Raw genomic sequence first — 25,727 nt, forward strand, 5'->3', positions numbered from 1 at the left:
TTGGAGACCCAAGACAGTCAATAGTATAATTCTGGTCCCAAGGCCTGCAGGACAAGACCCAAGAAGAGCTAATGTTTCAGGTCAAGACAGAAGGCAGGGAAAAAAAAAAAAAAAAAAAAAAAAACAATGTCCCAGACCTAAGGCAGTCAAGCAGGAGGAATTCCTTCTTACTCAGCTTGTAGGTTATTCAGGCCTTCTACTGATTTGATGAGGTCCACCCAGATTAGAGATGGCAATCTGCTTTACTAAGTTTATTGACTAAAATGTCAAACTCATTTAAAAATACTTTCACAGAAACATCCAGAATAGTATTTGATTAAATATAGGGATGTCTTATGACCAGTGAAGTTAACACCAAAAAGTAACCATCACTTACATAAAGATATTTAATTTGTAAGTGCTGGAGATGGGATTTAAATCAGGTCTGTCCTCTTCAAAGGCTGACAGCTATATGTCTCTGCCAGAAACATGGAAACACAGAATTGCCTAGAATGTATGATTTTGTTACTTAGAAGATCTGTGCCAAGACCGCAGAAAAATTAGTCAATGAGTGACTTAACACACACACACACACACACACACACATTCATAACAATACACAGACATGCACACACAATTTTAGAACATTAGCTAGATTTGTAAATACATTTAATTTTTGTACCTGAAAAAAATTAGGTATGGTGGATCTGGAATGCCTTAGAAAAGAAGAAAAGGACCAGTAGTGCTGAAGGCGCTGTGGGAGAGGGAAAAGCCAGACACCTGGATTTCTTGCAGTAATGCAGGACAGTTTTTTCCCAATGGCCACAAACTCCACTATTTCAAATAAATCATTTGTCAGTTTGATTATAGTCAAATAAAAAGCAAAAATTGGTTTGAAAATCGTTCTCCCTTATACTTGCAATGGTACCTTTCTAACAATGTCTCAAGAGAAAAGGGAGAATCAAATTTTGGGGGGTAAAATAAGGAAGTCAACCGCCAAAATACAGGTGATCAGTAATCATATTCTGTCCAGACAGCATAATGACTTTCTGGAAATTGAACATCAGGAATATATTAAGGAATTAGCTGCCTAAAATAGGTCAATTCTATTTTGTTCCCATGGTTTCATGTGACATTATATTCTCCAGAGGGAAAACATAATGCTCAAAATGTGCCTGGTTCAGGATGTATCTGCATGTATAGAGATTATAACTTCTTGTTAAATGAAAACTATTTATATCATAAAACCCACTAACTGATATAACCATATGCCCTTCCCTTGGTACAATTTCGCTAACCAAATATGTACTATTTTTAAACTTGTCTGAGCATTATGAACAAATCAGTGAGCTTCTAATTCCATCAAAATCCAATGATAACCTTTCAAGATTTCTTCAGCACCAGATGATTCTGGGGGGACAAAAAAAAGAGAACATTCTTGATTACTGAAAGATTAAAATCCAACAAATTGGGAGCAATTTGATTCCTAGGAAGACTGTATGTCTGAAGAGTAGTAATCTGTTTTGATAAACTACTTCTTAAAAAAAGATACTCTGAGGTTATGCTCATCATCTGTCTAATTTGCAGAAATTTGCTGAATCAAGCAGGCCTGACCCAGTATACTTTGGCTTCTTTTGCTCTCTTTGGAGAAGTGTCAGGTAGTAACATACTATTTAAAATGGGAAGCCCTAAAAATTTATTTAACATTTTACTAAATATGTGGTTGGAGGTTACCATTATGAATATATATAAAGGTTAAAAAATGAATATATATAAAGGTAAAAGAAATTAAAGGTGGGGTCAAAATATCATGGCTCACTCTTTCACAGAAAGGGAAACTACAGGCTAGATGGGACAGCCACAGACTAAGAGTTAGACTTGAACTCTAAATCATGATCCAGGCCTGTCATGGACTGTGACACTACCCATGTCATTGTCCTGAAGTCCTTTTTATATGCAAAACCTAATTTGAGAATAATAGTTACTCTGTATTTCAAATGCATGTTAGGATAATGCTGTAGAGAAATACCAAGGAAGAGAATGGATGAGAAAACACTTACAGTGACAATGGAAAAAGACTGAAGGATGAGAAGGCAAATCAGAATAAAATGCTGGCATTAAAGATCTTGATAAAGAAAGGTAAAAGAAACAAAATATGGAATAGAGTCAAAATAGCAAAACCATGATTCCCAGATTATCCTAGTTGTAGACGTAGTGAGGAGGAGAATTTGGAGCTTCTGGAGAACTTACTAACATTGCTGGTGGAAATGCAAACTGGTATCGCCACTCTGGAAAACAGGAGGTTTTCCTGTTTCCTGTGGAGTTTCCTTAAAAAGTTAAAAATAGAACTACCTTAGACCCAGTAATTACACTGCTAGTTATTTACCCAAAGGATACAAAAATACTGATTTGAAGGGGTACATACACCCTGATGTTTATAGCAGCATTATCAACAATAGCCAAATTATGGAAAGAGCCCAAATGTCCATCAACCAATGAATGGATAAAGAAGAGGTGGTATATATATACACCACTCTTCTTTATATATATAATATAATGTATAATATATAAATATAATGTGCATATATATATAATAGAATATTACTCAGCCATCAAAAAAGATAATGAAATCTTGCTATTTGCAATGACATGGATGGAGCTAGAGTGCATTATGCTAAGCAAAGTAAGTCAATCAGAGAAAGACATCATATGTTCTCACTCATATGTTGAATTTAAGTAACAAAACAAATGAACATAGAGGGAGGGGGAAAAAGAGAAGGAGGCAAACCATAAGAGACTCTTAACAATAGAGAAAAACTGAGAGTTGCCGGGAACAGACAGGGGTGGGAAATGGGCTAAATGGGTGATGGTTATTAAGGATGGCACTTGTTGGGACAAGCAGTGGGTGTTATATGTAAATTATAAGTCACTAAGTTCTACTCCTGAAACTAATATTACACTACATGTTAACTAACTAAAATTTAAATAAAAACTTGAAGTATTAAAAAAGATGGAAGCTCCTACAGAGAAAATTTAATGCTTAAAAGTGCAAAGAGGAAAAATGTAGTATGAAAAAGGGAAAGAAAAACCTCTGTTTGGTGCTATCTGGTGTTCACCAATTTCCCAAAAGACCGCAAAGAGGAAAACAAAGATCCTCAGGCACACAATAATCAAAGTGTTCTGTAGCTTATTTATATCTCCACATCTTTTTATGTTCAAGAATGTTTACTTAGTTCTCTCATATGATATAAGAGAGCAGACCAGAGAATCTTAAAATATTTTTTTGTTGAATTATAAACAGGAAAAGATGCAAAGAAGTTAACTATTGCCCATGTAGGGATTAGGTTATGAAACTTTGACTAAAAAGACACTGGAAATATTTCCAAGACACATTTTTGCAATGATTCAAATGTCAGGGTTGTATGATGTAAGCTTGGGAAATAGCACACTGATTTATTTTCAAAGATTTATTTGGGGAAAAGCATCAGAAATACAAGCTGAAATTTATAATAGCACTGTTTAAAAATCCAAAAAAAGGAGATTGTTTATATAATATTAAAAATAAAATATCTACTAGAGACAACAGCTTTCTGTGTTCAAAGAAGACTATAGTGTTAGAATTCACCAAATAACTTCATAAACTGATATAAAATCAGCATAAAACAATAGGAGCTGAAGAGTAACTAAAAAATTGCATGGCTAAACTAAGCCACCCACATAGATAGATTCTTGATCCTTTAGCTCCATAAATCTAGTAGGAATAGGAATGAGTCAGTAAGAGGAATAGCAACTAGCAAGATCCGGTAAATAAATAGCTGGTGGATGGATTCACTTCCAGGTTGCCTTCTTTGTTCTATAGACCTTGCTCCTATAGAGGTCTATAGAATATTTATATTCTATATAATAGAAGGTCTATAGAGGTCTATAGAGGTCTATATAATATTTTACTTGAAATGGAAAGAAATATATGCGGATTTGTAAGGGAAAAGATCTTCTAGTATATATATATTTGTTTCAGGTAGTGCCTTATGATCACCACACTGGTCAGAAATGGCTTCGACCCTCCAAAACATCACAGTAAGGGAGGCTGGACTCCCTTACTAAGGAGAAAGTACATGTTAGTAGAAGTGAAAAGGAGAGGAAAACAGCACATTCCCTGGAAAGATCCAACACTTCATTAATTCATGTCACTGACAGATCCCTTTCCTGTCACCTCATTCGACTTCATAAACTCCATGCCTAGCACTGCTTAGTACATAAAGTCTACAATATTGTACAAAGCACAATAAACATTTTTTGAAAAAATTAATCTCTCATATAAACTGCCATTACAATCCCAATAAAAACTTTTTGAAAATGATTGTTGCTGGTCATCTTTACCAGTACAATGGAGGATATAAGGCATTTCTGACCACTGTGGTTGGTGAGTTTGCCTGAAAGTTCAATTTTTTATTCTTTTTCCCTTTTAAAAGACCATTTGTAATAATCAACATTTTTTTTATTATGCTTGATTTTTAGTACTCTTGATAAATATCTTATTATTCTTTCTTATTTTGGGCTGCTTTAACAAAATAGTGTCTCATAAACAACAAACATTCACTTTTCCTGGTTCTGGAGGCTAGGAATCAAAGATCAAGATGCCAGCAGTTTCAGTGCTTAGTGAAAGCCAGCATCTTGATTCATAGATGGCCATCTTTTTGCTGGCCCTCACATGGTGTAAGAGGGAAGAGAGCTCTCTGAGGGGTGTCTCTTATAAGGGCACTAATCCCACTAATGACAATTCTACCCTCATGACTTAATCACCTCCCCAAAGCCCCCAGTCCTTACACCATGACACTGGGGATTAGGTTTCAACATATAAATTGGGAAGATATAAACATTCATGTATGGCATTCTGCCCCTGGCCCCCCAAAATTCATGTCTCTCTTGAATGCATAATACATTCATTCCATTGGAATAGTCCCCAAAGTCATAACTCATTCCAGCATCAACTTTAAAGTCTAAGTGCCAACTCCCATCTAAACATCTTCTAAATCAGATACAGTTTAAGACTTAAGATATAATTTATCCTGGGGCAAACTGCTCTTCAGCAGTAAACCTGTGAAATCAAACAAGTTCTATGCTTCCGAAACACAATGTTAGAGCAAGTGTAGGACAGAAATTTCCATTCCAAAGGGAAGAATTAGAAAACAAGAAAGGAGTGATGCTATCAAGAAAATCCCAAATCTGACAGGGGAAGTTGCAGTAGACCTTAGGCTCAAGAAACTATGCTCTTTGATTCAATGCCCTGTCCTGCAGGCCCACCAGAAAAGAAGTCCTGCCCTTGCAGACTAAATCATTGACCCATAGGCCCATAAACTAAAAAACAAGAGTTATCATTTTTATGGTGTATTCTTGTAGCCATAGAAAACTGATACAGGGTTTCACTCGGGCCTTAATTAAATCATACCTGTATCAGTTAATAACCTCATTGCTGATCATCTTATACCCGGTCAAGCTTTTATACTCGTTTTCACATATAACTTACAATTCTGGTTGAAATATCTGCCAAGTATCTTGTGTTCTCCAGCTGGTCCTTCTGGTCCATTTGAGAATCTGATGCTAAATATTGAAGCAGACACTTTGCCATGAACAGCCTTATGTGCTCAGTGACTTGGCAGACCCCTAACAAACAATAAGTCTGGAATGTCGAAGAATTCTTAGAAACTTATCAACTTGACCAAACATGGGCAAAATCAAATTCATAACAACCAGGAACTAACAAAATAAAATCCGTGTGTAATTTTTAAAAATAGTTACATAAATCATTTCAGACCTTGACTAAGAGCTGTATTTTTAAATTAATAATTGAAATCCTTGTACCTTAACATCTTAGTGACTGTTTTGTGTTTTCCAATAACAATGATATTTCAAAAATGGGTATTTCAAATATCTTTAGTCAAGAAGTTTCAGAACTCACACATAATTTTCTGCCTATTTATTCTATCCAAGGAAAGCACATTTAAAACAAGATGCTTAGCTTTCCCAATGAAAAGCAAGTTAAATCTTTAAATAGAATTCAAGACTGTATTCAAAATATACAGTAGACCCTCAAGATACTATACCCTGAAAGTGACATTTAGACCAGGAAACTGGAAAGAATTGGTAGCCCTCCCCATATAAAGATGACTACATGCAAAAGAAAATATGGCAATAAAATGAAAACTATTCTTTCTGGCAATTCTCCAAGACCTCTTATTTCAGAGAACAGGTAGCTAATTAGTTTAATGCTGAAATCACTCAACTGACTATCCCATTGCATATTTGTTAAAATAAGAAAAGCAATTTTGTCCAACAAGGCACATTTTGGGAAACAGACTGGTTATCAGCTGGCTCTGGACAATACTGAGTAGTATGGCTGGAACCAGAAGGCAGGTTTTTATATTTCATTCTCCCACTCTAGCATCCCTTCTTGTGTCTTTAACCACATGGAATTGGTAAAGGATTGAGCTGATCTTCACATACTACCTCTAGATGTATTTGCCTGGTGACTTCTCTTCCATATAGTTTACACTTACTCTTTGGGGAAAGTTTTAGAGAAAGCATTCATGCTGAGGTGTAAGTGACAGATGTCTGAATTGATAATGCTCCTTGAATACCTCTGCATTTTCATTTTTTAAATGGAATTTGATTTTGGCATTCCAGCTATCCTTGAAACATTAGAATACAAAAATTCACTCACATAGCATTTACCATTTCATTATATTTACCCCCTGCAAAAAAAATATATATATATATGGCTTTGAATGATCTTACTACAATGACAGGCTTTATGAGTTCATTTAGGACTGACCTGACACATGAAAATGCATCTTGAAGAGTGACACTCATTTGTCAGGAACCCATAAAAAGTTATCATTCTTTATTATCTTGCCTTTCAGTTTTTCTTCCATGTCATTGATTTCTTCCAAATCTGATCCATGGTCTTTCATTCTGATACCTTAAATTATCCTGGGTGTTCAAGGCCTTTCATCGTTGACCCCAACAAACATTCCAAGTTTCCGAAGGTTCATCATCAACTATTTCCTTCTATGATGTCACTGCTTCAACCAACATATTTGCTTCCATGATGTAAGTGGGTTTGTGCGTGTGTGTGTGTGTGTGTGTCTGCTGTTACACATGACCCAAATGCATAATAGGGAGGGATTTCTTCTCTATTGATCTAAATCTTCTTTAGTTTTGTACACAGTTCAGATCTCACCTCTTTCTTTGAATTGATGGCAATTGGAATCTTTGTACTTTTAATGTCTGAGTGCCCATTTTATATTTACATTTCTAGTTAATGTTGATATTTTAAAAATGAAGTTTACAAGATAATTATACTTTTATTCAAGAAGTTTTAAAAACAGCCTGTGGCTATCTGCTTGTTTACCCATTCTAGCCCAGGAAAACATATTCAGAATGAGATAGATTTCCTTTTAAGAAGTGGTACCATTCTGGACCAAGGTGATCTGAAGTGATCTGTCCCTTCTCTGAATTATTGTAGCCATTATTATATAAAAAACTAGTTTGACTTATTTATTGACTATCTTTGATATTTTCTCTATACTCTCTTTTTTTTTTCTCTATACTCTCTTAAACAATTATTTAAATTTTATTTAGCTACATGTATTTAAATCCCCTTTACTTAATTACCTCAAGAATTTTTTGAACAGCAGGAACAGTGATTATTTTAATGTTAGCCCCAGAGGGGACGTTCACCTAGTAAATAAATTATAAATATTGTCTGGCTTCACTGTTTTTATTGTTTGTTTGTTTGGGGGGTTCATTTTGGTTTCACTGCTTTTTAAAACACACCTAAGAATTTTTTGTATATGTAACTAAAATAAAGAAACTTAATTCTTCCCTTTTCATTTATGGAGTAAGTGTAAGAAAAAGGACAATAAGAAGGTTGTTCAGGGATATAAGAATTATAAACCATCACAGCTCTTTTATATTAATATTAAAATTTTTCCTAAATTTGTTGTTGATGCCCTTTTCATTAAATTGTTAACAAGTTCCTAGTATAAATCTCAATTTAAATAAATTTACTTCCATATTGTTAACAAACATTAATAACAAATAATTTTTAAACTACTATGCCATAATCATTTCTGAAATTTAATCTCCATGAGCTCTTGCTGTTTATTAACTGAAAGTTTAGCTACAGAAGAATGATTTAATATGTGTTTTTAGTGGCCAAAAAGCTAGCAGTTTTTCTCCAACTTAAAATGAGAAAAGTGCTCTTTTGCAAGGAAATCTCTTAGAACAAATCTCATTATCAGTAATAAGAGACATTCACTTTGAAGTTATGTATCACTCTTTAAAAACCACAGTTATTGGGGTATCTGGGTGGCTCAGTCGGTTAAGCATCTACCTTTGGCTCAGGTCATGATCTCAGGGTCCTGAGATCAAGCCTCGTATCAGGTTCCCTGCTCAGTAGGGAGCCTGCTTCTCCCTCTCCATCTGCCTGATGCTCTGTCTACTTGTGTGCCCGCCCACGTCAAATAAGTAAGTAAAAATCTTTAAAATAAATAAACAAGTAAAAACCAAAAAGATTGTCATAGAAAAGGAAATAAAAATAATAGCATCAATAAACGGACTTTTTGTTCAATGATAACATCAAATTAATCAACATTAAAAGCAATCTGGGTGTAATAAAAGAAAAGATAGCCAAATGATTTCAAACAAATACTCTTTTTCTTCTGGATAATACAGGTTATAATGTATTATCTCTCAATTTAGATGATTTTTTTCTTCTAATTGGTCTCATACCACGATTAACAGTACTTTCTACACCTTGATGTTTTTGAATTGCTTAGAGGGAAAAAAAAACTATACCTAGTAAGGAAGAAATTCATGTAATTTTGGAATCTCCGCTAAGTCAAAGCTAAGCTTTTAATTCTGACTAAGTTTAATATTTTCCCAAATCCTTTTTTTTTTTAAGATTTTATTTATTTATTTGACAGAGATAGATCACAAGTAGGCAGAGAGGCAGGCAGAGAGAGAGAGAGAGGGAAGCAGGCTCCCCGCTGAGCAGAGAGCCTGATGCGAGGCTTGATCCCAGGACCCTGAGATCATGACCTGAGCCGAAGGCAGAGGCTTAACCCACTGAGCCACCCAGGTGCCCCCCAAATCCTTTTTTTCATAATTAGATTTTAGAATACTCCTTAAAGCAGTTAATCAATTTGCCAAGAGCAGTTAGTCTCTCCAGAAGGTGATACAATAGGAAGAGCTCAAGCTCTGTTGCTTTTCTGACAGGCTGGACTCCCAGTAGCAGCAGTAGTCAGATCAGCTGCAGTGAGGGAAATTTCGTATCACTGAGTCCATGCTTGACCTCAGTATCTGTTACTATAACCACTTCATAATGAACCGATAGAGCAAGCAGGGGATTGGGTGAGGAAAGATGTGATTGATAGCAACAGGGTAATCTTATCTAACTGATAACTGAGAGGCCCCTCCACAGAAGGGTCCTTCTGGGAGCACAAGTGTTCTCATACCTTGGACCACAGCAAGAGGCCCTCTATATCTCTCTTCCCCAGGCCAATCTGTCATCAGTCCTCTTGCTTTTTTCTCCTAAATCCCTGATTGGTCGATGTAGTCATCAGCTACTCGGTGTGCCCTGGTGGTGACTGACTGTTCTCTCACCAGGAGACTTTTCTTTTCCCTTCAATGCTGCCCCTCAGATGGACTAGACAGTAAACTAGTCCTCTGCCATGTGGGCCAGCAACTTATTTATCATCTTTGGAACAGACTCAAATTTCCCTTCCTCCTAAGTGAACTGTTCATTGGAACACCCCCACAAGGCCATTCTAGAGGGTCATAAGCAGAGCCATAAGAACAGGTACATCAGGTCATGCAACTCTCTTGTGCTTTTGGAACCTGATAAATCTGGATTTTGTATTTATCACTTCGGTTTGTTGGTGGAGAACTCTTCAGCACACCCAGCTCAATGCCTGAAGAACAAGGTAGGAACAGTTCATTTTAGTAGCTCAGGTTGCAGTTACCAGCTTGCAGTATCTATCTTAGACCTGTTGCAAACGAAGGATAGTTAGCTGAAGAAGACATAGCAATGAAACCTTGGTGGTTTTCCTGTAGTTCTCTTACTTGAACTTGGACGTGCTTTATATAACACATCAGCCTACGGAAGATATCACAAACCCCACTGGATCTGTTGCTTCATACGGGTCAAGGGGAAGAACTTCTTGTACTACAGCCTAGATCTGCCGGGACGCCTTCTCTTGCTCTGGCTCCACTATTTGTAAACAGCTTTGTAAGCAGTTCGTTTGATAAACATGTCAGAGCCACACATCCACATGTGTTACATATTAATCTGAAATCCAAATAAGTCCACAAACTCTTGCATCTCTTCCTTATTAGTATAGGATAAAGAGGGCCCCGAGTAAGCTTTCACTTTGGAGGAGATAGATCTCAACAAACTCCCGACCACGGGACCCCCAGAAATTTTAAGTAGCAGATCTTTGAATTTTGTGCGATCTATCTATCCTTCATTCTCTTTCAAGTGCAGGTATTATGAGAACATTTATTTTACTATTTCATGGCCCTAGCAGCATGATTTATATAATCTATAAGCATTATACCCTAAAAGATGATAGGGTAATTAAAGAAAAGTCTGGTGATGTTTTAAGGGATGATAAGGTAATAAAAATCCCTGAGTACTAAATTATGGCATGGAGCTAGAGAATAACCAAAAGTGAAGGTTCACATTTATCTCGATCAAATGAATGCAAATTTCTTCTGGTGAGCTCTGCCTATTGGAATAGAGACCCCTCCTCCAGCACCACCACCACCCAAAAAAATGTTATATCCATAGCTACAGAGAAAGTCAGCTTCTAGGTATGCATTGATTTGCCTCGCTAAAGAGAACCATATGAGGGACAATTGGGGCTGCCTTCGGCTCAGGTCATGATCTCAGGGTTCTGGGATCAAGTCCCATATCGGGCTCTCTGCTCAGCAGGGAGCCAGCTTCCCTCTCTCTCTCTCTCTGCCTGTCTCTCTGCCTACTTGTGTTCTCTCTTCAAATAAATAAATAAAAATCTTCTAAATATTTTAAAAAAGAGAACCATATGAAATAGCCACTGAATGGAGTCATGAGATGCTTATAAATACTATCATTCATTTTCATTCCTAAGATCTACCTACCTGTCTTCCTCACAGACCAAACAGGGAGGTTAATGAAGATGACTTAGAAATCATCTTGCATGGCTAGGATCTTGACAGTGGCTCTCTTTTCTGAAAGTCCCCCGGTGATGTGGCATTTCTTTTGCCTTAGCATTTTGTTAGGGGACAGCCTCTACAGTCTCCACTATGCCACTGTCACTATAGCAGTCTTAACCATGTGTATCAGGGAAAGATTAGAGAATCTGCCACTTTCTGAATATATCTCATTAAATTATCCACACAGGAACTAAGGAATGAATCATAGTATAGGTTTGGGGTCTTATTGAACCTGAAATGATCTTTGAACAACATTTTATTCATCCTCTGACATCTACCTGACCATGAAGTGACTCAAGGCTGAAGGCCATGCTTCGACTCAGCAAACCTAGGGGCTTATCTGGTTTTAACAGAGATAAAGTAAGATTTCAGGGCCCTGACCATCTATTTTGATCTCAGGACTACACGATCACTTACCCAACACCAAAGATCACTGTAGGCCTGACCAGCTAATAGAGTAATTGCATTCACCTCGCCTCTATCATGTAAGTAATTCTGTCTGGCCTCGATTCTGATGGAATCTCAACATCTACACTAAAACCAGGGAAGCCCATGCCATCGATAATGTCAAATGTGTATGGCCCCAGCCATAGATCACCAGAGAATAGCATCCACGGTGCTTTTCAAAGACTCTTGCTCTCTTCTCACTAATTTATATCTACAGTTGAATGAAGGTAATGTCTCCTGGCTCTCTGGGGACAAGTGAACATAAATTACTCCCACATTCTTATCTCTGTACGATTTTGGATTCCTCCTCCATTATGCAGACAAATTTCTGTCATCTCTACTTTATTTAGCATAGACTAGCACTAAGTCCATTTCCTAAAGAGAATTTTTTTCTGATTAAAATTCTTATCCTGCAAAACTAGGAACTAGTGTAGGGGTGGAATACAAAATTCATTAGCTAGGTAAGTGCCAACAGTTTACCTCCATGAACCTGTGCTTCGAAAATTACCCGAAAACGTGCTCTACCAAAAGAAAATACAAAGACATGTGGTGCAGAAAACAGAAGATCAACAAAAGAAAGGGGCAGAGAAAATATACAGGATGATGCTGGAGGCAGAGGTCAGAGGAGAAGAGCTGTGCACCAAGACAGAGGGCAGCCTGCCTGGATTTCAACAGGTCAGCGAGCACCAGCAGCGATTTCTTCAAAAATACAAACATGTCACCTAGACAGCTGATGCGTATTTGGGGCTTGAATTTGGAATAAGTATACATAAAACCAAATAAAAAAAAGTTAGTAAGACATTTAACAACTCCGTCTGAGAAATAAAAACAGTTAATGGTATATCTTAAGCTTCATCACCAGTGATTCGTGTTTCCCTAGTCATTATAATCTAAATCCTGAATATTGGTCTCACTAAACTGTGTTGTAACTATAACAACAGAAATGCAACACAGGGAAGGAGAGAGAGAGAACTGAGGATAATGAGGGACTAGAAAGGCAAGCTTCATTCTTTTCCATACCAATAGTTAACACTGAAAAATCACAAGGTCAGTAGGTAGCAAAATAAGAATTTTCGAGGGACTGGGAAGGAACAGGGGGATAAGCAAGAGCCTAGAGGACCAGTGCATGCCGCAAGCAAACCTTGCAGAATAATTTGGATATTTCAATCATGGGCCTGAGTAAACTTGATACAAGTAAATTCTCCTTTGCTTAAGGGGAAAATGATCATGAATAGGTATAGTACAGGTATCCAAAATAATTTATTGAGTGTCAGGCAAATTTCATCACACCCAATCTTGACAAAAACTACATGAGATAGAAATTACTTCCGTGTTACAGATGAGAAAATGGGGACTCAAAAAAGATGAAGTAACCTGCCCAAAGGCTCGTGGTTAGCCAGTAGCGGACCCAGGAATCACACAGGGAACCATCGGGGGCCAAAGTCCTTGTTCTTTCTATTCTAAATGCACTACCGTCATAAAATAATTTTTTTTTAAAGATTTATTTTTTACTTATTTATTTATTTGACAGACAGAAGTCACAAGTAGGCAGAGAGAGAGGGGGTAGCAGGTTCCCTGCTGAGCAGAGAGCCTGATGCGGGGCTCCGTCCCAGGACCCTGGGATCATGACCTGAGCCAAAGGCAGAGGCTTTAACCCACTGAGCCACCCAGGCACCCCCAGTCAAATATCTTGATAGAATGGTTAAAGAAGCCTTGGGCTGGGCCTGTCATGAATGGACTCTAAATGTATTGTGAGGAACAGAAGAACGTCCTGGCTGAAGGAACAATGCCGGGTGTGCTGAGAAAGGCTGAGAACAATCAGCCTAATTGTAACAAGGTCACGTTACACAGGGGGAGGACTGATGTTTGTTAGCTTTAATGTGGAGATGGCATTCATTCCAAAGGATTTCTTCTCATTAATATCAGGGGGAATCAAGAACACTTTAGCCATTATGCTACTTCTTTTATTTATAAAATAAGATTTTTCTGACAGAAGGACAAACACTCATCCATCTGGTAAACCCTCATGTCACAAGAACAGATGTTTAAATGACCCACAACAAGAAGAAAAGTAAATACAGAATAAGATCTCTTGCCAAAGCAAATTATCGTAACAGGAGCATCCGTCTCTCTTGCACAGCCAAGAGACTGTCTGCCTAACTAGGTTAGAGGCATGGACAGAGGCCTCTTGTTGCCAAAGGGAGCCCATTTCCATGTAGCATATCTGTCTTCAAAACAAAACCACCAATAAAAACAAGCACTTCTATCTTCTTCTATGGAAGTTCTAATCTAACAGTAACCTAAAATTGTTCAGAAAAGCAACTGGTTGACTCTTGATCAAAACATTCTTGCCAGGTTTATCTTGAGGTTTATGAAATAATACGACTATTTGAGTTCCTTCCAATAAACACTTATAGTCTAAGAACTTTTTAAAAGGCTATTTCTCAAGTCTCTGTGACCTTCTCTGGACTCGGTGACGTCATCTCCGTGAACAGGAATGTTATATAATTGCGGGCTTGGGCTGAATTGTTTTGGATAATGTTCTCTATGGACATACATTATGAAAACAGTACTTAGATTTGTTCGTATAATTATCACATAAAGCATTCGGCTGTTAACTTAGTGGGTGTCAAAGCAAATTGCAGGCATGGGAAAAATCTGCAGATGTCCCGCCAATTACTCTAAGTACTATTATAATAAAAATCGAATGACTTGGATGGTTAGGTTAATAACATACTAAGAGAAAAAACACTTGCCTTTTAAAAGTAGTTTGGAGTTATAATGCACTTTCGTGCAATACTGTGCTAATCTAACAAAGACTGTCTTTTGGTCTCAGATCCTGACTTGGCATGCTGAATGAGAACATATTATTCAAAGTTTTTGCCTATGGCCAAGCTTTAAAGAAGGTAATTATGATTCCAGGTATTTGAGCAGAAAAGAGGTTCAGCTGTTTACACATTAGGCACAATAGGTGAGCTGTTACCAAGGTTTGAAATAGAAATCTCAAATGGAAAAGAAAATTATATAGGCTACCTTGAAAAAATCATAGTTCGATCAAGGTACATGTCAAATCGCAACTTACCCTAAAATACCTACACAATAGAAGCATATTTGTAAATTGTCTCTTTCTAATAAAGCCTCGTCGGGTATGAACTCCTGCTCTTCTGCAATCCTGTTCATCCCACATTTGCCATATATGCTGTGGAGACGAGATTCTGGATGCCAGGGTCACTTAAAGCTGCGGCAGAAATAGAAACTAAATGTGCCCCAAGAGACCTTTTGCAGCCCTGTAGTAGAACTGGGTCAGGAACTCACACCCTCCCTTTCACTACTTCAGGGATCAAAACAAAGAACTTGAGGATGGTGGGCGGAATCTTGTATTCCTGTCTCCAGGCTGATAAAATCGCCTCTGACTCATATAGAGGTTCAGAGCTCAATTTTTAATTTTCCACACCCTTCCATGCATAAGTCTCATTGGATTCCCCCGAGAATCTATGAGTCAGGCTCTTTGAGATGACAAGGAGCAGAGATATGGCAAGTTTACTCTGACTGATGAGAGTTTTTGTAAGAAAACACCCAGAAGTAGGTAAGGAAACCATCTTGGTGGCAGTCAGATGGACTCCTGCCTCTCTGGGTCTCTTCAAGTTTCTAAGGAATCTATTATCTGATTAATGTATTTCGCAGTTCTTTGAAAGAAATGATCCGGTTGGGGTCAGTCAAGCAGAGCTCACTGAAGAACAGCCCTAAAAGACAGAGTTCTCAATCCAGGCCACCTTCTAGATCACCAAGTTCCCAGGTGCCCAGCCTGTGGCTAGTTGCTACTTGGCCATTAATAAGGAAGGAACGAGCTTGTAGTAGCCACATTCCAGAAAGGGGCTGTGGATATTCAAGAATGATGTGGAATCCAAAGCAGTTTAAAGCCAGGCTTCTGTTTTCAGATTGTCTGCATGAAATCCTGAATTTACTAGACCAAGCCCACACAGCCCATGGAAGGGATGTGATCTTCCTACACCTCGGTTTCCTTATCTGTGAAATAAGTAGATTAGTATTAAGTATCTCATAGCAATCCCACGATTAAAGGACATAATCCATGTAAAGAATCACACAGAGAGCTCAGATAATATAATTGTTTAGAAAAAGCCATTAAATCATGCTTAACTATTAGTCATTTGAATATCCCTTTGCATACCACTAAAAATCTCAAGGGCCACAGTAAATACATGTATATTTGGAAAAGCCCTGCACGTGAGAACTTTGAAACTCTGGCTTGAATCCTTTCATAATGTGAAAATACTGTCCTGTTTGGTTCTATTTTTCAATTCTATACAGAATTTCTGTATATTGGACTTGCCAAAAATAGGGGCATACTACGGTTAAATCTGGATGGTCCCTGAATTTATGAACAAATGTATTTTTTAAAGTAATATAAAACGAATATCGTTAAGGTACATTCACACCTTGTTCTTGTTTTTTTTTTTTTCACACCTTGTTCTTGACATGCAGAATCATATCTACATGTATCATTATTGTTCAAGGACTCTTTCTTTTAAGGAAACAGAAATAAACAATAGGAGGCCTTTTATCATGAGCCCTGGTGCCCATGAGAAAGGCTGTTCAACTTCTGCCCTCACGCAGCTTGACAGATACATGCAACAAAATAGACACCCATGGTCTCGGTTTTAGCCCGATCTAGGCCTTAATTCCCACCTATTAGTTCTACGACTTTAGGGAAACTAAGTAGTCTCTCAGAATCTCAATTCCTTCAGACAAATTAAATCATATTCTTGGGGGTGGGGCTCGGGTACCATATTTTTTAACTCTCTGGTGCCTCTGCTATGAAGTCAAGTTTAAAAGCCCACACTCTAGGGGCGCCTGAGTGGTTCAGTGGGTTAAAGCCTCTGCTTTTGGCTCAGGTCATGATCCCAGGGTCCTGGGATGGAGCCCTGCATCGGGCTTTCTGCTCAGCAGGGAGCCTGCTTCCTCTCTCTCTCTGCCTGCCTCTCTGCCTACTTGTGATCTCTATCAAATAAATAAATAAAATCTTTAAAAAATAAAAAAAATATAAAAGCCCACACTCTAAAACTAGTGGTTCTCAGACGATAGCATACACCACAGTCAGACTGCTAACACCCACCTCCAGAGTGTCTGACTCTGTAGACCCGAGGTGGACCATGGGATTTGTACTTCGGACAAGTTCCAGGTAACAGTGATGCGGCTGGTCCAGGGACCGTGCCTTGCAAACTACGCCTCTGAACGCATCTGCTGGTCCCCCTGGAGAGGCCCCTCTGAACTACAGCTATGAAGGCCCAACAACATCTTGCTTCAAGCCAGACTCCCTCATCTCCTAATTTTTCTTTTCCACTCCCAATGCTTCCCTCAACCACCAAGAGTATTAATGCTCTTTGTCTGTGTCCATTAGACATTCCTTATAATTATTTATAATCAAAGCTTCAAAACCAGAATGTTATTTGTTTGTAACTCCACCGTTTTTCCCAGTCTTCCAGTCGCCCTAAGGGCAAAACCTTGTGCTCTATGCATTTGGGTACTGCTGGCTTTGAGCAAAATGCCTGTTGGCACATAGCAGGAGCCTAATAAACAGTTTGTTGAATGTAAATAGCCCATAAGCCAAAAATACTTATCCAATACCTAGTATCAGACCTATTTCTCTGAAAAGGATTAGCCTGAGTCAAGGAGAATGTAAACCTTATCATCATTTATCAGGACTTTTCAGTTATTTCAGGAAACGTGAACGGTGTTTTGCTTGGTAAGAAGAGGCACATGTTTTTATAGCCTTGTTCTTGCTAACATTGTTTCACACCTCTGTTCCTCAGTCTGACCATGCTCCTCTCTGTCGGCCTACTCATGCTGAGCTTGCTACCCACACACCCCCCGCAAGCACTTACCACACTGTAACAAAAACATACCAAATTTTCCAGACAGGGGTTTCTTACTTTTTAAACAATACTAAAATAGAAAACATCAACGTGAAAGTTGACCCTCTTCAGATCTATGGTCTAGGTAAGTAAATAAGTTGGAAACTACAACAGAAACGTTCAATTGAGCCCCGGTGATTCCCACTGAGGTACTTGGCCCGAAGTCTGAGGAGTGTGTCTCCTTAATAAGGTGGAGACCAAGACTGTGCCTGTTATCCTTTAACCTCGGGGTCTGTTTATAATTTGTTATTCATTAAATAGCTAATTCTTTACCAGGAGGCCCAAAGCTAGCTATCTTTGCCATGATGGAGTATCCTAAGTCCTGTTGCTGCTTGTTCTGCCCTTTCTTTGGCAGATAAACTGCAAGTGAGCTCAAGGAACAAAAGCACTCAAAATGCAGATACAGAAACAGAAGCAGAGGAAGAAGAAAAAGAAGATGATGAAGAAGAAGAAGGAGGAGGAGGAGGAGGAGGAGGAGGAGCACTGTGACAGGAAATGTGCCAAGGTCTAGCTCTGGAAACAATCTTGAGTAAAACAGGGTCTTGGTCATTGGATCTCAGCGGGCTATGGGGGAAACATGGCTTTGTTTGTTTGCTTGTAGGTTGTTTGGTTTGGTTTGGGGGATATTGATACTGATATTAATATCCATAGTGTCGTGGTGGGCAGGAAAGATGAAAGGCCAGAACCGGCTAGAGGAAAATGCTGGGTTATTTTACTCCAGACTGCAAGAGACTCGGAAAAAATGTCAGAAAGGGGAAAGTGCCTGGAATGAAATGTCTGGAAAACAAACCAACAAACAACCCAGTTAGCATAGTAGTTTAGGCTTAAGAACAAAACTTAGGGAAGACTCCTCCTTCTTTTTAAATGTAAGGAAAGAATATGAGTTGGCCTACTTAATGGAACTGTTTGAAACCCTGCCTATTAAAATTTCCTGGAAGAGTTATAAACCCATAATTCTCTTACTATTTTACCATCTTCCTAACAAATCATATGTCGAAATCTCCAGGCATGTTCCGCTAATCCTAACGATCTCCCACCCCCGTAGCTTCAGTCACCTGACAAATATTTTCTGCAGGCCTACTGTACTTAAAACTCTCTACTGCCTGAAGAAACGGACACTTGGGCGCACACGCGCGCGCACACACACACACACACACACACACACACACACACACGATGGATTCAGTCTCTGTCCTCACACAACTTTTAAGTTCCAGAAAACCTGATTTTAGAAATGCATTTAAGAATACATTTTTTAAAAATTTTAAAGATTAGACCATCTTTATCATGAAGATTTTTAGAATTAATTATAAGCAGACAAAAGAGGCTAAGCAAGTCTCTAAATGGTGGCCTCTGGATACTGAGAGAATAACAGAGACGCAGAAAGACAGTTTCTGTGTGGTGAGTAAATTCTGCTTCACAAGGAATCACCCCCGAGCCATCATCCTCACACCCCAGAATCTCCTTTGAAAGGAAGTTACAAACATCAGTGAAGCCAGTAGGAGCAAACACTTGAATTATTACTTTAGAGTCATAAAGAAACTCATGGGGGCAGAGAGCCACCTGTGTTTCTTTGTTTTTATAATGTGGATCAGGATACAAAATTGCAGAATTTTTGCTAAGAAATTTTTAAGAATATGATATTCATACTTTATTGTATTGCAGAAAAGAGGAATAATGTTCCCCCTCACTTAAAAAAATCACTATCCCCCCTTTTACGTATAAGTTTGAACAACACAAAGTATACTGATTATGAATCTGTATCACACACAAAAAAAATTGCTATAAATGCAATTTTCTGCTCACCAGAAATTGTCTGCCATGTGGCTCTTTGTAGAGTTGTGTTCCTCTCTTAAAGCATTAGATTCACTTCCGTTCACCTCTAATGGGTTCTGCAAATTTTTGTATTATTTTCAGGGAATACATTCCCGCCTTTGGTTATCATGCTCCAGACCTTGGACCCAGAAAAAAATTTTAATGTAGCCAAAGCTTAGTATGTTGCAGCCTAGCACACCACATACTGGAGTAGACTGTACTATACATAGCAAATAGTCAAGGGTGGTTTCATTGAAACAGAGCAAAAATTTTCCCCTTGTTATTTTGGGATATTTCAAAAACGTGCCTCTGAGCTTTAGCATGGGGCTTGATTAATGCATGATTTCCTCTTTAAAATTAGAAACAGGAATCGAGAATGAAGCTTAATAATTTTCATTTGCTCTTCTTTTCCAAGCATTCTAATTAAGGCCTGATTCCCAGACCTGATTAAGCAGCTCCTACATCTGACTGCAGTTTTTAGTTATCCCTGCAAGGCAGGAAGCTTATTTGGAGTGAATGGGAACAATCTGGGAAGGAACAATGAGACTGTGGAAGGCGAAGGGGTGGGGGGCAGTGGTTGTTTGGTTTTGGTTTTGCTCTTAGAATCTGTTTGCCGTGTCCCTTGCAAAGTGCAACAACACAGTTCAACAGAGAATGTCAAAAATGTCATTCTAAGTAAAGCACCATTACTTTAGGACTCTCAGAGCATTCTGTGAAGAATATTCTAGTTTCCTTTGAATTCCTTGAGTGCAATGGTACAAGAGTAATATGTACTTTAATACTTTGTCTTAAGAAAATGTAAAAGATTCATGTGCTATCACTATCCAATGCGCCTTTTCTCTTGGATTCATTGTAATCAGAAAATGAATTGAATGTGTATCTTTTATGGCTTTCATGGAGCAAAAAGCTGAATAAAGAAACAGTAATTATGGGGGGCACCTGGCTGGCTCAGTCGGTGAACCTGCAGCTCTTCACCTCAGGACGGTAAGCTCAAGCCCTGTGTGGTAGAGATTACTTAAAAAATAAAATCGTTTTAAAAACACAAACAAACGAGTAATAGTCAAACACGAGCTCCCTCAAAACCATTTTTCTCTTTGAAGATAATGGCCCTGAATTATTTCAGAACATTAATTTTTGAAATATTATAAAGTTGCACTCTAACATAGCCAGTGGCCATTAAATGTTTCTGGCTAATATGTAGAAAATCGATAACTAAGTTGCCCTTGTATCAAAGGAGTACAAGCTGAAACTTGTCTTATGCAAATTATATAATCATGTATGAGTAAACTCAATTTCTCAGAAGCTATATAGATGTCCTCCCCCACCCTCATTTCTTTTTTTTTTTTTTTAAAGATTTTATTTATTTATCAGAGAGAGAGAGGGGGAGAGAGCGAGCACAGGCAGACAGAATGGCAGGCAGAGGCAGAGGGAGAAGCAGGCTCCCCGCCGAGCAAGGAGCCTGATGTGGGACTCGATCCCAGGACGCTGGGATCATGACCTGAGCCGAAGGCAGCTGCTTAACCAACTGAGCCCACCTAGGCATCCCCGCCCTCATTTCTTAAATGAATTTTTAGTTACCGTGGCAAAGTCAGGCCATGACTGGGGTCCAAAGCTGAGACACAGAGAGCCAGACTTCGCTGATACATTTCTCTATAGCTCATCTCAGCATTTCTATCCCTTCCATTCTACTTTGCTACCTCCTAATTCAAAGAATACCTGCTTGGCTTCAGCTTCCCGGGGTAACATGAACTTGCCCCAACTACTGAAATTACGAAGTCAGAGTGTTTTACAGAGTCCCTTCCTTGCCATCCCCATTGCCAAGAGCCCATATCAAACCAATATCCCTTTGTTTCAGGGTTGGGTTGTAGTGCCCTAATTGTTTTCAGTGTTTCCTTTCTCCCACTATCTCCCTTTCTTTCCCATTCTCTCTCTCTCTCTCTCTCTCTCTCTCTCACGTCCACCTGCAAATTGGAGTCACATTGATTTTCCTTAAACACCACTTCATTTACCTTATTTTCCAGTTTAAAAATCTCAGCTACATACAGATTGATCATCAGGAACCTTTAAATCCTACATGCCTGGCTACCTCTCAACCTCCCTCCCAAAACAGCCTTTACCATTAATCCTTGCTTTTCCAAACCCTAGAAACATCTCAGATCGCTGGTGGCTCTTCTCAGTTCCAAATACAATAGGTCTGAAGTGGAGCCTGGGATTCAGCTGTGCCATCGTTGCTAGTGGTACAGACTACATTTTGAAAAACAAAGATTTAGACAACTCTTCTCTTTGGTCATGGAAACACTGGCCCCTGTCAAGAGCTTATTTGAAGGATGAGAAGAGAGAACTACATGCAATAAAATATCTCATATCTGATTGAATCAAGTTAAGGGCAGGGAAAATTCTAAGTTCTTTTCAAAAATTATACAGTAGTGCATGTTTGATTGATAACTGTGTACACATAAGCTGTGAAATTACCTATATCCTATGGAAGTAAGGAAGGAAAGAAGGAAAGATAGAAAGCCCAATATGAACAATTGAAACTTCTGAAACAATTGTCCAACATTTTATAAGCTACATAAAACCTAAATACTACCACAAATAACATGACCAAACTTTGTCTGAATACTGTATTTCTGTCCTGGGCATCAAGCATTTATTTGCTTTTGCTCAGTCACTGCCCTCCTACTTGCAATGATCCATGAGCTGGATTCTCTCCATTTGTTCCACTAACCAGAGTCCAACACCCTTTAGCAAATGGGATCTCTTGCCTCTTTAAGTCTCTGCATCACTGGAAAACTAAAATTATGCTCTTCAAAAAAATCCTCTAAGGCCAATGCTATAGAGTTATATACTTTTATTTAAAGCATTCTTTTGTTTTAAGAGGTCCATGATTTCTACTTTGTTTCCTAAATGGAGTATTGACAGAGATCAATAATCCAATAGAACAATCTGACATAGCATAGGAACAGCTCTTAATTACACTGGCTAGAAAAGTGGTAGAGAGTAAAACTCATCAAATCTGCATGTTGTTTCAAATACAAAATTATTAAATATATAGTTTCATGTTTTTACTGAGTATTCATGATAGAAGTTTGAGTTCTCTGCTCTTCCACCTGGGCTGCCAACATGCCATCCAGACCAAGGAAGACCCGGAAATTTTGGACCCACAGGAGCCATGGCCATAGCCCCATCTACAGGCACCGGAAGCTCCCAAAGAGGACTGGGTGATTCGGGAGGCACGGGTCACCACAGGGTCCACCTGGACAGATATCACCCAGCTTATTTTGGAAAAGCTGACAGGAGACATTACCACTTATAAAGGAACCAGAGCTTTCTGCCCAGCTGATAAACTGTGGGCCTTAGTTGGTGAGCAGACACGGGAATGCCACCAAAACCAAGGCTGGAACTGTTCCTATCACTGATGTGGTGCGATCAGGCTACTACACAGGTTTGGGAAAGGGAAAGCTCCCGGAACAGCCTGTCATCGTGAAGGTCAAATTCTTCAGTAGAATTGCTGAGGAGAAGATTAAGAGATTGGTGGGGAGGCCTGCATCCTCATAGCTTGAAGCCATGTGGAGAGAGCGTCATTTAATGCTAACAGGTGCTTTTCAAAAAAAAATAAATAAATAAAATAAATAATAATAATAATAATAACAACAGTAATAATAATAGAATTATCTGAACTCTGGAGCACCAAAGAAAGCTTTTATCTTATGGAAGATGGATTGGCATCTCAGTAGGTCTTCCGTAACTATAGCTCAGTTTTTATATAGTGGAAAATTATATAAATTTGATAAAGTAAGCATTTCCATATAATGGGAACTAATTTTTTCCATGTGTACTATTGCATCTTTTAATTGACCATAAAATTATAAGCACCACCTGTTTGTCTTGTAATAGACCGTCCTCAACCCCCAGCTAGTTTGAATTTCATGTTACTTGATCCATGAGTGGACATGTCATGAAGCAAGCTAATCAAAGACCTTACCTGGAATTGACATACGAACTTGAGAAGAGAAGTTCTAGTTCTACCAGGTTTGCTAATCTGAGAGAATGTGAATCTGGGCTTTCCAGTAGCCCAGTAAGAAAGAGTGTATGAACTCAACTGTATGTGATCATATGAGGCAGAGGAGAGGAAGAGAGAATGGGAAGGAGAATAACAGTAAAATAGGTCGGGAAGTGAGCGGAGAGAAGGCGAGAGCTTTGCCAGTTCTGAACTTTCGTCCCAACCAGTAAGGTCCTAATCCCCGAACTCATCTTTTGATCATGTGTACTACCCCAGCATCCTTTCCAAACTCAAAATACAATGAACTCCCTTATTTTGGTTAATCTAGTTCAAATTAACGTAATATGATTAATATATCACATCCTTCTAGGACACATTCAGTTCATTATTTGGGGTGTGGGTTTGTTTGTTCATTAAATTTCTATTTTTTTACCTGGTGCATTCCATTAAGATACACTGTGTGTTTATATGGCCATCCTCTCTAGTTATTCTCTATAGGGTAGTAAGTACCCAATTTTATGGGTATATTGTCTTCCAGTTGAGACTAATAAAACTGGAATATCTTCAAAATATATAACAAAGAAATAATATTTTTTCTGATTCTTTCTTTCATATCTGGTCCCAAAGCCAAGAGAAGAAAAGCTATCCTGCGTTTCCTCTTCCAGTTACCCTAGGTGCAAGGTTTTGCCTGTATGGGACCCACAGCAGTTGACAAGTCAATATATTTATGTGCCAGAAAATGTGCAAGGGTAGAGTCCTACCTAAATTTACATAGAAGCCAACAAACTTATCCTGAAGACAATCCAGAAAATATACTTGTCCATTTTTCTGAGTGTTCCTGATGAAAGCCATAAACTCAGAGTAAACATGGATTCCCCAAATTGTTACACTTGAAGTGGCTGCAAAATTAAAGACTATTTCCTTTTTGAACAAGGTCATCTAACAGAGTCTGGGAGCAAAATCAGACTCCCTGAATAAATAGAAGAGAAGCAGTGGAGAGCCGGGGGGTCCTCAGCCCAAGAAATTGACTCCAACGTTCAGCTACGTCTAAGTTTGGAAGCCCTTGTTGGAAAATAAAGCCTACTCTAAGAAGAAAAGTTTGTTGGGTTTTTAAAAAAAAAAATCATAGCAGTTGTCCTGAACACATGTCTCCAAAATATGAATCATTTGATCTCTATCTCAGCTTTCCCTGAGAAGCATGGGTTAATGGGTTGAAAGTACCTTCCTGTGGCACCTCTCTTCCTAGCAACTCCACAAACCTGAGCCTGTCTCAATAGATAGGGTCATGTCTGCACTTCCTAATCCTCATTCTCGCTGAGAGAGAGAAGCTCTTCATCAAATCAGTCAAGGAGAGCAAAGAGTTGAGGCAGTGGAATTTTTCTGGCACAGACTTCATGGTGTTTCTCGTCAATAGCAGTGTCCCTGATCAGCTGGGTACAGCCTCGTGCCTGCATCTCCCTCCCCCAACAAGCCGGTTCTCTCTTCCCTCTCTCCTCCACCCTCCCCTGCACCACACAGCAACCTTCTCAGGTTGGCCACACTCTTGCCTTTTGGAATTGTCTTCCTTGCTGTGATGAGAGGAGCTTTCTAAAAAGCTTTGGGATTTTTTTTCCCCCTAAGGGAAGACAGCAAAAGACCGTTCTCTGAAAAACAATCTGAGGGTTTTGGAGGGGCAGGGGGTGAGAGGTCGGGATACCAGGTGGTGGGTATTATAGAGGGCACGAATTGCATGGAGCACTGGGTGTGGTGCAAAAATAATGAATACTGTTATGCTGAAAATAAAAAATAAATTTAAAAAAAAAAAAAAGACCATTCTAATGTTTCACAAAAGACACTCTCCTCCATTGTGCTGCAAATTTATACGTTGGTCTCATCTGAGAGAAAACAGCCTATAGTGTGACCCTTTCATGTGTGGACTCTTACCTCTGCCTATTAGCAGCTGTGTGTCCTTAATTTTTCCATGCCTCTGTTTTCTCGTGTGTTAGTTGGAAAAAAGCAGTAATACCTCCAGCATGTCGTTATGGTGACAATTAAATGCATCCATATATGTCAAGTTTCAACACTGCTTGTCACAAAGAAGTGGTCTCTCAGAGCGTCCTCTCACCATGGCTTCCTGCACTCTCCTGGTCCCCCCTCTTGCGACTCTGCACTCGGCATTGACGCCTTCTCCACACACCAACGGAAATTAGAATCCTTGGCTCATCAATGGAAATTGACTACTGAACGGTTTAACGCCATTTTGAGAATTCCTGTTTGTTACAGAAACAAAATAAAATAAAAGTTGACACAGTCAA

At 38.7% G+C, this 25,727-nt stretch overlaps 1 pseudogene; it reads left to right on the top strand.

The window, feature by feature from the left end:
• Positions 1-22,553: 22,553 nt before the first annotated feature.
• LOC116574503 lies at positions 22,554-22,993 on the top strand (annotated as a pseudogene).
• The last annotated feature ends 2,734 nt before the right edge of the window (positions 22,994-25,727 follow it).

The sequence above is a fragment of the Mustela erminea genome, chromosome 15 (assembly GCF_009829155.1).
Source record: "Mustela erminea isolate mMusErm1 chromosome 15, mMusErm1.Pri, whole genome shotgun sequence".
In the NCBI taxonomy this organism is placed as follows: Eukaryota; Metazoa; Chordata; class Mammalia; order Carnivora; family Mustelidae; genus Mustela; species Mustela erminea.